The sequence below is a fragment of the Hoplias malabaricus genome, chromosome 4 (genome assembly GCF_029633855.1).
Source record: "Hoplias malabaricus isolate fHopMal1 chromosome 4, fHopMal1.hap1, whole genome shotgun sequence".
In the NCBI taxonomy this organism is placed as follows: domain Eukaryota; kingdom Metazoa; phylum Chordata; class Actinopteri; order Characiformes; family Erythrinidae; genus Hoplias; species Hoplias malabaricus.
The window spans coordinates 1,383,679-1,394,414 of NC_089803.1; the positions used below are offsets into that span (position 1 = coordinate 1,383,679).

The 10,736-nt window shown below is 40.2% G+C and overlaps 1 protein-coding gene and 1 long non-coding RNA gene across 2 annotated transcripts in view; both read left to right on the plus strand.

Moving 5' to 3' along the window:
- Positions 1 to 10,736, plus strand: part of LOC136694071 (zinc finger protein 850-like) — a 196,988-nt gene that overhangs the window by 95,289 nt on the left and 90,963 nt on the right. The gene's annotated exons all lie outside the window — the stretch shown is intronic.
- Positions 3,757 to 5,411, plus strand: LOC136694275 (uncharacterized). The gene is made up of 3 exons (XR_010802163.1): positions 3,757 to 3,905; positions 4,040 to 4,164; positions 5,250 to 5,411. It is a non-coding gene; the product is annotated as an uncharacterized lncRNA (long non-coding RNA).

Genomic DNA, 10,736 nt, shown 5'->3' on the forward strand with positions numbered 1-10,736 from the left:
TTAGTCAAGTCATATCACCTAGCCTATCTTTAAATTCGAACCGGTTTGACCTGCGTTGATCCAGTGAGAATTTCTAGGATCGTGCTATGTTTAGTAAATAGTCTCTTTTCTCTTAATAAAATATTTCCATTACTTGAAATAACAGTGTGTGGAGTCTGTTCATTAAGAGTCTGAAAATCCCGAAGAACTCACGTAGCGATGACAGTATTCACTCTCTAACTACTTGTTAATGTTTTTGTCATTTAAGTCAATCATAACAATAACAATTATTATCATTAGTCAAAACGTCATTATTCAGAACGAGATCGAATAAGGTCAAACGCTACATATATACTACACCACCATTGTGTCTCAGGTCATGGCTTACAGAGGAAAAATAAAAAACAAATTGTCTCCTGTGTTTTAATTTTAGAGGCAACTTTGAAAAACCTTTCCATGGAATGTACACAGCTCTATTTGGCTGTTTTTTTCCCCTTAGGACACTGCATGATAATCTTTATTCTAGGTCCTGTGCTCTTAATGGCCATTCATTAACTAAATAAACCCATAGAGATCATCACGGTTGGTGCTGAAAAACTACTCTGGTTTCAGTTGTGAATGAAACTTTGTGATTCCAGAATTTTTATGTTGGTTGAAATGTGCAGACGGCTTTCAAAATTTGGGGTAAGTTTGGGGTGTTAAATGCCTGTTTAATCCCCACTTTGGGGGTTGATGTGCATGTCCTGGGGCAGAGGTCACCAATTGTATCCACAAAGGGCCAGTGTGGCTACAGGGTTTTATTCCAGTGAAGCAGAGGCACGCCAGATTATACTTTTGTAATCAAGTCGTCTCAGCCTTAAACAGTCATGTAGGGCCTGGTCCCGCTTCATTTGAATGAACGCCTGCAACCAGAGAGAGAGAGAGAGAGAGAGAGAGAGAGAGAGTGTGTGTGTATGTGTGTGTGTGTGAGAGAGAGAAAGAGTGTGTGTGTGTGAGAGACAGAGAATGTGTGTGTGAGAGAGAGAGTCTGTGTGAGAGAGATAGAGAGTTTGTGTGGGAGGGAGTGTGTGTGTGTGAGAAAGAGAGTGTGTGTGTGAGTATTACGCTGCGCTATGTATGTTTTTTTTCTCTCTCTCTCTCACTATCTCTGTAAAATTATAGGTTCTGCAATCTGTTCCAGTCCATGTTTGTTCACCCGTCTAGAGTTCATTCCAGTTTCCAGTTCGTGTATTTGTGCGTCGACCTGAGTCCAGTCCACCATCCAGTCCATGTGTTGTGTCTGTCACCATTTCGTCATGTCGGCAGGAGTCATAAATATGTCTGTGTGTACACTGCTAGTCAGCTTTGTTTTTGTGCTATGTGATTTGTGTTGTGTATAATGAATTCTGAGTGTTTTCCTGGTTTTGACTTTGTTACATTCCCACTTCGACTACGAGTTTGTTTTTGCCCCTTTTTGAATACTGATGTAGAGTAGAGCTGGCTGCCGTTTGTTTTGGGAGTGGGTTTTGTGTGAGTTTTTGTATATACATAGGGGTGTAAGGCATTGTCTTTTGTTTCCTTTTTGTTTTCACTTAGGTAAGTTAGAGTTGTTTGTGCGTCAGTTAGGAGGGGTGTTTGTTTGTTGTTTTTGTCGGCATAAGGCCATCCTGAAGTTCACTGGTGTTTGGCTCATTGTAAATATCACATTTACAATATATATTCTATTCATTATACATTCTGTGGTTCCGTTTGTGTCCTTTTGTTTCACAGTTTACATCTCTGTTACAGTTATTCCCTTCTCATACATTAATTCCAACACACACCTCATTCTGTTACGGCTCAACCCTAGACTGGGTCGTAACAGTGAGAGAGAGTGTGTGTGTGAGAGAGAGAGTGTGAGAGTGTGTGTGTGAGAGAGAGAGAGAGTGTGTGTGAGATAGAGTGTGTGTGTGTGTGTGTGTGAGAGAGAGAGAGAGAGAGAGAAAGAGAGAGTGTGTGTGTGAGAGAGAGAGTGAGAGTGTGTGTGAGAGAGAGTGAGAGAGAGAGAGAGAGCGTGTGTGTATGTGTGTGTGTGTGTGTGTATGAGAGAGAGAGAGCAGACATGCTTCACTGCTTAACCAGATCATATTATCATCCACACTGGCACTAATGACTTAAGGTCACAACAAGAGAGAGTAGCTGAGTGCATAGAAGGAGTAGCACAGACCACACAGACCTTCCCCACCACAAAGATCTCCATCTCTACCATTCTGCCCTGGAGAAACCTCCACCCTGCTACTATCTACAAGATAAATGCAGACATCTCCCGCAGATGTGCATTAATAGCCAATGTCCACCTGGTACACCACCTCAACCTGAACATCCATAATCTCCATGACCACGTTCACCTGCACAAAGACTATGTGGGAACCTTTGCCAAAAATTTGAAAGATGTGGCCCTAGGATGCAATGCAGACCCCCCTTGAGAAGCCAAGGAGCAGACCTACGCTACAGTGGTGAAAAACCCAGCCCCCACCAGTGCTGCAGACCTAGGCGAGATCAAACAGCTGCTTAGTCTTATATGCAGCAGACTGCTGAGCTAAGTGACAATCACTAAACACAATCAAACCACAGACTGATTAATAAATAAAATGAATGTCCTTGCACACAGGTTGTAAATAGTTTACAAAATCAAAAGCTATACTACACAGGTTTATCTCCTTTTAAAAACTACTTGTATTTGTTTTATCACTTCCATATAATTTAAAATGAAACCTCTGTCTATCTCGATGTGGAACATTCAGGGCATAAAATCATCTCTATTCGGGTACAAAAGTAAAAACACTGAATTCATACAGAACACAAAAAACACTGACATTATTATTTCAGTATAAACTTGCTGTAAATCTGATTCCATCACTCACTGTCCCCCCAACTACAAAGAAATCATTCTTCCATCTGTTAAACACCCTGACGTTAAAAGAGGTAGAGATTCTGGTGGAATTATTATCTGGTACAAATCAGAACTGTCTACATTTATAGTCCCACTAAAACTAGAAAAATCACTAATTTGGCTTAAAATTTATAAAGAAATTACAGAAACTCCAAAAGACATCATCTTATGTTCTGTCTACAGCCCTCCCAGGGAATCCCCTTATAGAGAAGATGTATTCCCCCATCTCCACGACCAGATCAGCTTTAGACTTTCAAAAATGGTTGACTCAAGTCAAAGAAAAAGACGACTTAGGACAAAAGATGAGGCTGAATATTATGTCCGAGCAGCGCTTGACAAACCAGGATTTGAGAAACGCTATATTGGTGTTCACAAAGGTATGTTAACTAATTTGGATGTTTGAAGTATTTTTAGACATGGACTATAGTTGCTACATTTTACTATTTTCCCCTGTACTATGATATTATAGTATTAATATTAGTCATCCACGTTATTTCCAAAATGACATTTTTTTTCTGAAGATGAGAGGGTCCAGTAATGAGATAATAATAATGTTTACTTATGTTTAAAGGTCGTGGAGTGTTTGCCATGGAGGCTGTACCTAAGGGTGATTTTGTCCTTGAGTACAGGGGTGAACTCATAACACAAAAAGACTGCAGCTGTCGTATGGCTTATTATACAGAGAAGGAACAATTTTTTTTTGTTTGATTTTTAGTGGAAGGGAAAGTGCTGGTGGTAAGTGCCTTGAAATGTCTGTATTTATATGATAGCTACTGGTTATATTAAGATTTTTTAAATTGTTCTGTGTTTATCTCAATGCAGCGTGGATGCTTCTCAGGAAGATGATTCTTTGGGAAGGCTGGTTAATGATGATGCAAAACATCCAAATTGTAAGATGAAAACTATTGAAGTCAAGGGCAAGCCACATCTGTGCCTTTTTGCACTAAAAGATATAATACCAGGTGAAGAGCTTCACTATGATTATGGGGATGGAGACTGGCCTTGGAGGGAGCAGGTAATGTTTCCAGACAGTTTGGCTATTTTGAGTAATGTGTTAAGTAATTATGAGTATCTAATTATCATATGAATACTCAAACCTTTTTTACGTGGATGTGATATTGCTGTCAATATGTCTATCACTTTGTAAAGTCCAAAAAACAGAATCTTCATGATAATCTCGCAAAGTTCAGACTGCAACAAGTTCAGACCAAGCAGGGCTGCAACTTGAGCCATCTGCAGTGATCGGTGATTGTCCCCAACAAAAGAAAAAAAAGGTGAGAACTGGAATTGTTGTAGAGGGGATGAAATCATGATTTAAATGAATCTAACTCAAGCCTTGAATTCAGCAGAAAGAAAAGAGTGGAATAGGGACCCCATTTGTGACCACACACGAGTGTGACAATACGCTGTGTCGACTCACTGCTTTTGGTAAATGTCAGTCTGGAATTGAACAGTGCGTGTCGTCCCAATTCTGACTATAGAGGAGGGTACCTTCCCTAGGATGATAAGACTGTGATTTTGTTCACTCTTTCAGACCTAGAGTAGTAAGAATGTCTGACCCTTTGCCACAGTTAATGAACAATACCATCAGAATTTTTGCAATCCAGTGCTTTTCCTCATCCATGTTTTAATCACTCTTTCTTTTGTGATAGGGTCGTGTTTAGCCAGTGCTCTGAGATCATCATGAGTATTTCTCTGTTATCATTTGTAGTTGTTGAGTAAGGAAGAGCTTGGCAGTGCATTATCTCCGACAGAGATTATGGGAAGCAGGCCTGCTCCCTATACTGTTTTAAAAGGCTATGATCAATATTGCTTCATATTGGTTAGTATACAGGAGTGGTATTAGTGTACTAGTAGTGTCTGTTTCTTAAAGCTTTGCTCTGAGCATTCGTCTGTTACTATAGAAAATCTGAAAAGGGAAAAACTCACAGCTTCTAAATGTGCATGTCGTACTGTCGAGTTTAAGGTGTATGTTGCTAATGTGATAGACCACGATATGTTTTAACCACACAGATGTGACGTCTCCGTTTTTGTACTTGTGTGTGAATGCATGTTTTCATGCAGGATTTCAAGTGGGTGTGTATCGTCCCCTTTCTGACTCTAAGGGAGTGTCCTTTTCCTAGGAGGACAAGACTGTGACTTTGTTCACTATGTCAGTGCTAAAGTTTCAGAATATGTTACGCTTTACCACAGTTAATGGTAATACAGTCAGAAGGTTCATATTTTCAGTAGTCCTCCATATGGTGTTTTTCAGCACATCCGCTGTTCATCTTTTGTTAGTCTTTGAGTAATGTAAGCGTATTTCAAATGATGATTTGTCTTGATGTGATTATGAGTATTTCTCTGTTTTTGTTTGCAGTTTCCAAATGAGGACAAGGTGAGCGGTGAATTATCCCTGACTGAGACTACAGGACGCAGGTCTGGCATTTCAGCATCAGAGTCTGCCAAGGTAACAGTGTCTCGCTATGTATGTGACATGCTGCACTAAGCTAGGTTTGTCGATGTGTCCTTTTAGGCAGTATACTAGTACACCATACTACACAGAATATAAGTTTTATGCATTCTACAAGTAGCTTTCATTAACTTCAAGTGATGCCCATCACTTGAATTGTGTCCCAAAAATTACAACATTGTCTAGAAGTTCATTCAGTTAGGTACATTCAATAAGGTAAAGTGACATTTCAATTAATGTCATATTTCAGAAATTATGTATTATTAGAATAATATAGAATAAACCTCAATCAGAAAAGTACATTCACTTTTAACCACCCTACTTGTTTCTGGATCTTTTACTTCAAATTGCTGTGTTAATGTAGTGTGGCATGGAGGCAATCGGTTTGTGGCAGTGCTGAGATGTTATTGAAGCTCAGGTTGCTTTGATTTTAGCCTTCAACTTGTCTTTATTGCTGGGTCAGGTGTTCCTCATCATACTCTTGAGAATACTCTGTATGGAGTTTGGGTCCAGAGAGTGAGCTTAGTATTCATGCATGATGTCATGGACAGCAAGCCATCTGGAAATAGTTTTGGCAGATGCCAAGTCCTACTGGACAAGGGAATCTGCATGTCGATAAAGCTTGTCAGCAGATGGAAGTGTGACGTCTTCTAAAATCTCCTGGTAGACACCTGAGTTGATATTGGACTTGATTAAACACAGTATGTCAACAGCAGCAGATGACCTGGCACCCCAAACCATCACAAAGTGTGGAAACCTCACACTGGACTTCAGACACATTTGATTCTGTGCCTTTCTCCAGACTCTAGCACCTTGATTACTAAATAAAATGCAAATTTGACTTTAATCTGAACAGAGGACTTTGGAGCACTGAGAACCAGACCAGCTACTATTTTCTGGCTCAAGAGTGGCTGGATTTTAGAAATGTGGCTATTGTAACCCCTTTCATGAACACGTCACATTGTGGTAGCTTTTGATGCAGTCACACCAACCTTGTTGATTTTTCTGAGTAAAATGGGTTAACAGTCAATTCAAATAGGCCACAGTTAAAATAGTTTTGTATCCCATCATGGTAATTGTCAGGAATCACAGGGTGGGCTGACTGAGACGGACGCACACGCTAAAGCACAGATAAACTTTAATTTACAAAAGAACAACAAACAGAGAGCTTTAAATAACAAGATAAGCTAACAGAGATCTAACAGAGACATGGACAAAGGAGCTAAACAAACTGAAGAGGAATAAAGACAAACTAGAGATACGGACAGACTGGATAACATAACTGACTCAACACGATACAAAGAACGAATGACCAACAAACAGGAAGTGCAGGAAGGGGACTTAAATACAAAACACAGACGAGACGCACCTGAGACAGATAACAAGGGGGCAGGGTAACAAATGACACAGACGAGGAGGCGGAACAAAGGCGGGACTAGAACAACAACAAACATAGCCATGTGCTAAAAGAGAAGCCACGAAGAACCACGGAAGACAAGACTCAAGACAAGACAGAAACAGACACAGGAACTGGGGACACGACAGGACCGGATATGTGAGATGAGACATGGGACATGACAGGAGACTGACAAAGGGGGGCAACAAGAGACTGAACAAAAACTGGAACGGCCTGGACAGGACGGAGTGGACACATGAGACTTGACTGGAGACTGGGGTTGCACATTGGACAGGAACTGTGACAAGACAGGGGACTGAACAGGTTTGGGGACAGAAGACTGGACATGGGCAGATGACAAGACGGGACTGGAATGGAGACAAGACAGGTGACTGAACACTGGACGGATACGGGGACTGGACATGAGGCAGGACAGGTGACAGGACTGGGTGCTGGGACTGGACAGGAGACGGAATGGATAACTGGGAATGGACAGGGGACAGGACTTGATGGCCGGGGAAAACAGACATGACGAGACGAGGGCGTGACAGTAATTTTTAAATGTGATGTAATTTTTGGGGTATATGTAAGATTTAAAAACATGTTTTACTTTACTGTAACATTACAAAAAATAAATAAACAAGATGGATTGCCATGACCTTTCATTTCTTTTAACATTATCTGATGTATATTTATATATAAGAAAGTCAATCATCAGTGAACAACTCCCAGCACTTTCAGTGTCCATCAAAATGCAGAACACTACAGAACACAGTGAATCCAGTTTCTTTAGCAGTAACATAGTAATACATGCAACATCATCTTCCAAAAAGGAACGGGTCTATGACAAAAAGCAAAACTGTCTTTTTTGTGGAAAGGCAGTCTTTAAAATGGCACGTCATTTACTATCTGTCCATCGCAACGAATCTGATGTTGTCAAGGCAAGCATACCCCAGAAATTCCAAACAGCGTAGTTTGCAGCTAAACCTGCTTCGAAAGCGAGGGAATTTTGCACACAACACAGAAATTATTAGACATGGATCTGGGCACATGGTTGCATGCTATCGTCCAAAGCAAAATAAAACATCACAGCAGTTTATACACTGCATTCACTGTCAAGGCTTGTATTAAAAAAAAAAAAAAAACATTATGGAAACGTGAAAAACTGTCCATTTAAGTCAGCTGATAACGAAGACTCCCAAGGTCGAAAGAAAGTATGCGATCCCTTTGTGCATTCTCAACTCCAGTTGGGCTTGACTTGAGTAAAGGCCTAAAAGATATTCTCTGTCACATGACTTATGATGAGGTCTCATTTATTGTGAAGAGTGACAAATGCATTTTGCAATTTGGTGAACATTTATTCAGGAGAATGGAATCTGACCAAAGTAAACATGACTACATACGACAGAAATTAAGGGAACTTGCCAGACTGGTACAAGAAGCAAGCAAGACAACTCCTCTAATAAAGATGGAAGACTTCATTATCCCTGCAAACTTTCCCCATGTTGTCAGTGACATAATTATTTGAATACAAAAAAAAAAAAAACATTACGAAAACTAGAGCGGAAATGGCGATCAACCAAGCTTGAAGTGTTCCATTCTGCCTGGAAGGACAGCCTTATAGAGTATAGAAATGTCCTCACTAAAGCTCGCTCAGCATATCTGGCCTCGCTGATCTCCCATAATAAAAATAATCCGAGAGCACTGTTTAGTGTGTTTTCTAGAATTACAAAAAATCAAGCAGGTTCTGAACAACTAATTCCAGCAACTCTCACCAGTAAAGATTTTATGGACTTTTTTAATAATTAAATTGAGAATATTAGACAACAAACTCAAGCCACAGGATCAAATCCATCCTGGCTGCCACCCGATGTGAATGATATAAAACATAATATAACTGTAAAAGAAAGACTTGAAACCTTTTACCCACTCCCACAATTAGAACTAGAGAAGATTATCACCTCCGCAAACTGTACAACTTGCACACTTGATGCAATTCCCACAAAGTTGCTCAAAGAAGTACTACCAGCTATTATTGATCCTCTTTTAACTATAGTAAACTCATCCCTTAGTCTGGGCCATGTACCCAAAGCTTTTAAACTAGCAGTTATTAAACCTATGATCAAGAAACCAAATCTTGATGCTAGTACACTGTCTAATTAGAGGCCTATTTCTAATTTGCCATTTCTGTCCAAGATCTTAGAAAGAGCTGTGGCCCAACAACTTAGTTCATATCTACATAAGAATCATATATATGAAAAATTCCAATCTGGATTCAGGCAACATCATAGTACAGAGACAGCTCTAGTCAAGATAACAAATGATCTTCTTCTTGCCTCTGATCAAGGCCACGTATCCCTGTTGGTGCTTCTTGACCTTCGATACAATAGACCACAATATTCTCATAGAAAGGTTAGAAAACATGGTTGGAATCACAGGGACAGCCCTATTATGGTTCAAATCTTACTTAACGGAACGTTATCAATTCGTAAAAGTAAACAATCTAAATTCAAATTATTCTAAAGTAAGATTTGGAATTCCACAAGGCTCTATTTTAGGACCATTATTATTTACATTCTACATGTTACAGCTAGGCACAGTTATAAGAAACCATGGCATTAACTTTCACTGTTACGCAGACGACACACAACTGTATATTTCAGCCAAGCCCAATGACAAACACAGATTAAAGAAAATAGAGGACTGTGTAAAAGACGTGAAAGGCTGGATGTTGCGTAACTTCCTCCTTCTAAACAGCAACTAAACAGAGGTCCTGCTTTATGGTACAAAAGTGGCAAGAAATAAATTATCAGATTTAATTTTAAATCTAGCAGACTTTCCAGTTAAACCTGGTTCAGCAGCAAAAAATCTTGGTGTCATAATTGACCCGGATTTATCATTTGATCAACACATAGGTAGTATCACTAGGACAGCTTTTTTACATCTTCGCAATATTGCTAAGATTAGAAATGCCTTATCCCTTCAGGACGCAGAAACATTAGTACATGCCTTTATTACTTCAAGGCTTGACTACTGTAACGCACTACTGTCAGGATGCACCAGCAGCAATTTAAGAAAACTTCAACTAGTTCAAAATGCTGCAGCCAGGGTCCCCACTAAAACTAGAAAATTTGAACATATCAGCCCAGTTTTATCATCACTTCATTGGCTACCTGTTAAATTCCGCATTGACTACAAAATTTTGTTATTAACATATAAAGCTCTACATGGGCTTGCTCCTGAATATCTTCAAGATACAATTTCCTATTATGAGCCTCCACGTTCACTCAGATCACAGAATACTGGATTTTTAATTGTTCCCAGAATTCAGAAGGCCTCAGCTGGGGGAAGAGCCTTTTCTTATAAAGCCCCCAGACTCTGGAATGATCTTCCAGAAAATGTTTGGGACTCAGACACAGTCGCAATCTTCAAATGTAGGCTAAAAACTCATCTATTTAGTTTATCATTTGGTAGCTAATATTCCCCCATAGATAAAGGCAGCAGATCCGGGGGGTCCATGGACACAGGAAATTATAGTAAACTGAGACGCTGGTGCTGTCGTCCCGCCACTTCTTGCGATCACTCAGGTTTGTTGACGGTGGAGCGGAGGGATGCCAGTGTTTCAGGATGCTCCCGTGTCTGTGTGTCCTCCTGGTTCTCTCCTTTTAGTTAAAGCTGTCATAGTCAGATCTGCCGGAGTCTTTAGCCACACTCTGGAAATTTTCATATTTTCTACTTTACAAACACAAAACAGTTCAAAACTAATTCCATCCCTTTACATCTTTCCGAGTAAACAACTGCCCACCTGTCTGTCTGGACACTGATGGATGAATGTCGAGACCCTCCTCCACGCTTCAGACCAGCTGCCCACGCTCCAGCAACCACCAAGTGCCTTGAAGCTGTCCCTACACTGAAGTTCTCATGGACTACTAACTATCATCACCAGTAGATTGACCAGAGGAGATTCTGGCTCAGGCTCGGCACTGTCGGCTGGCTGC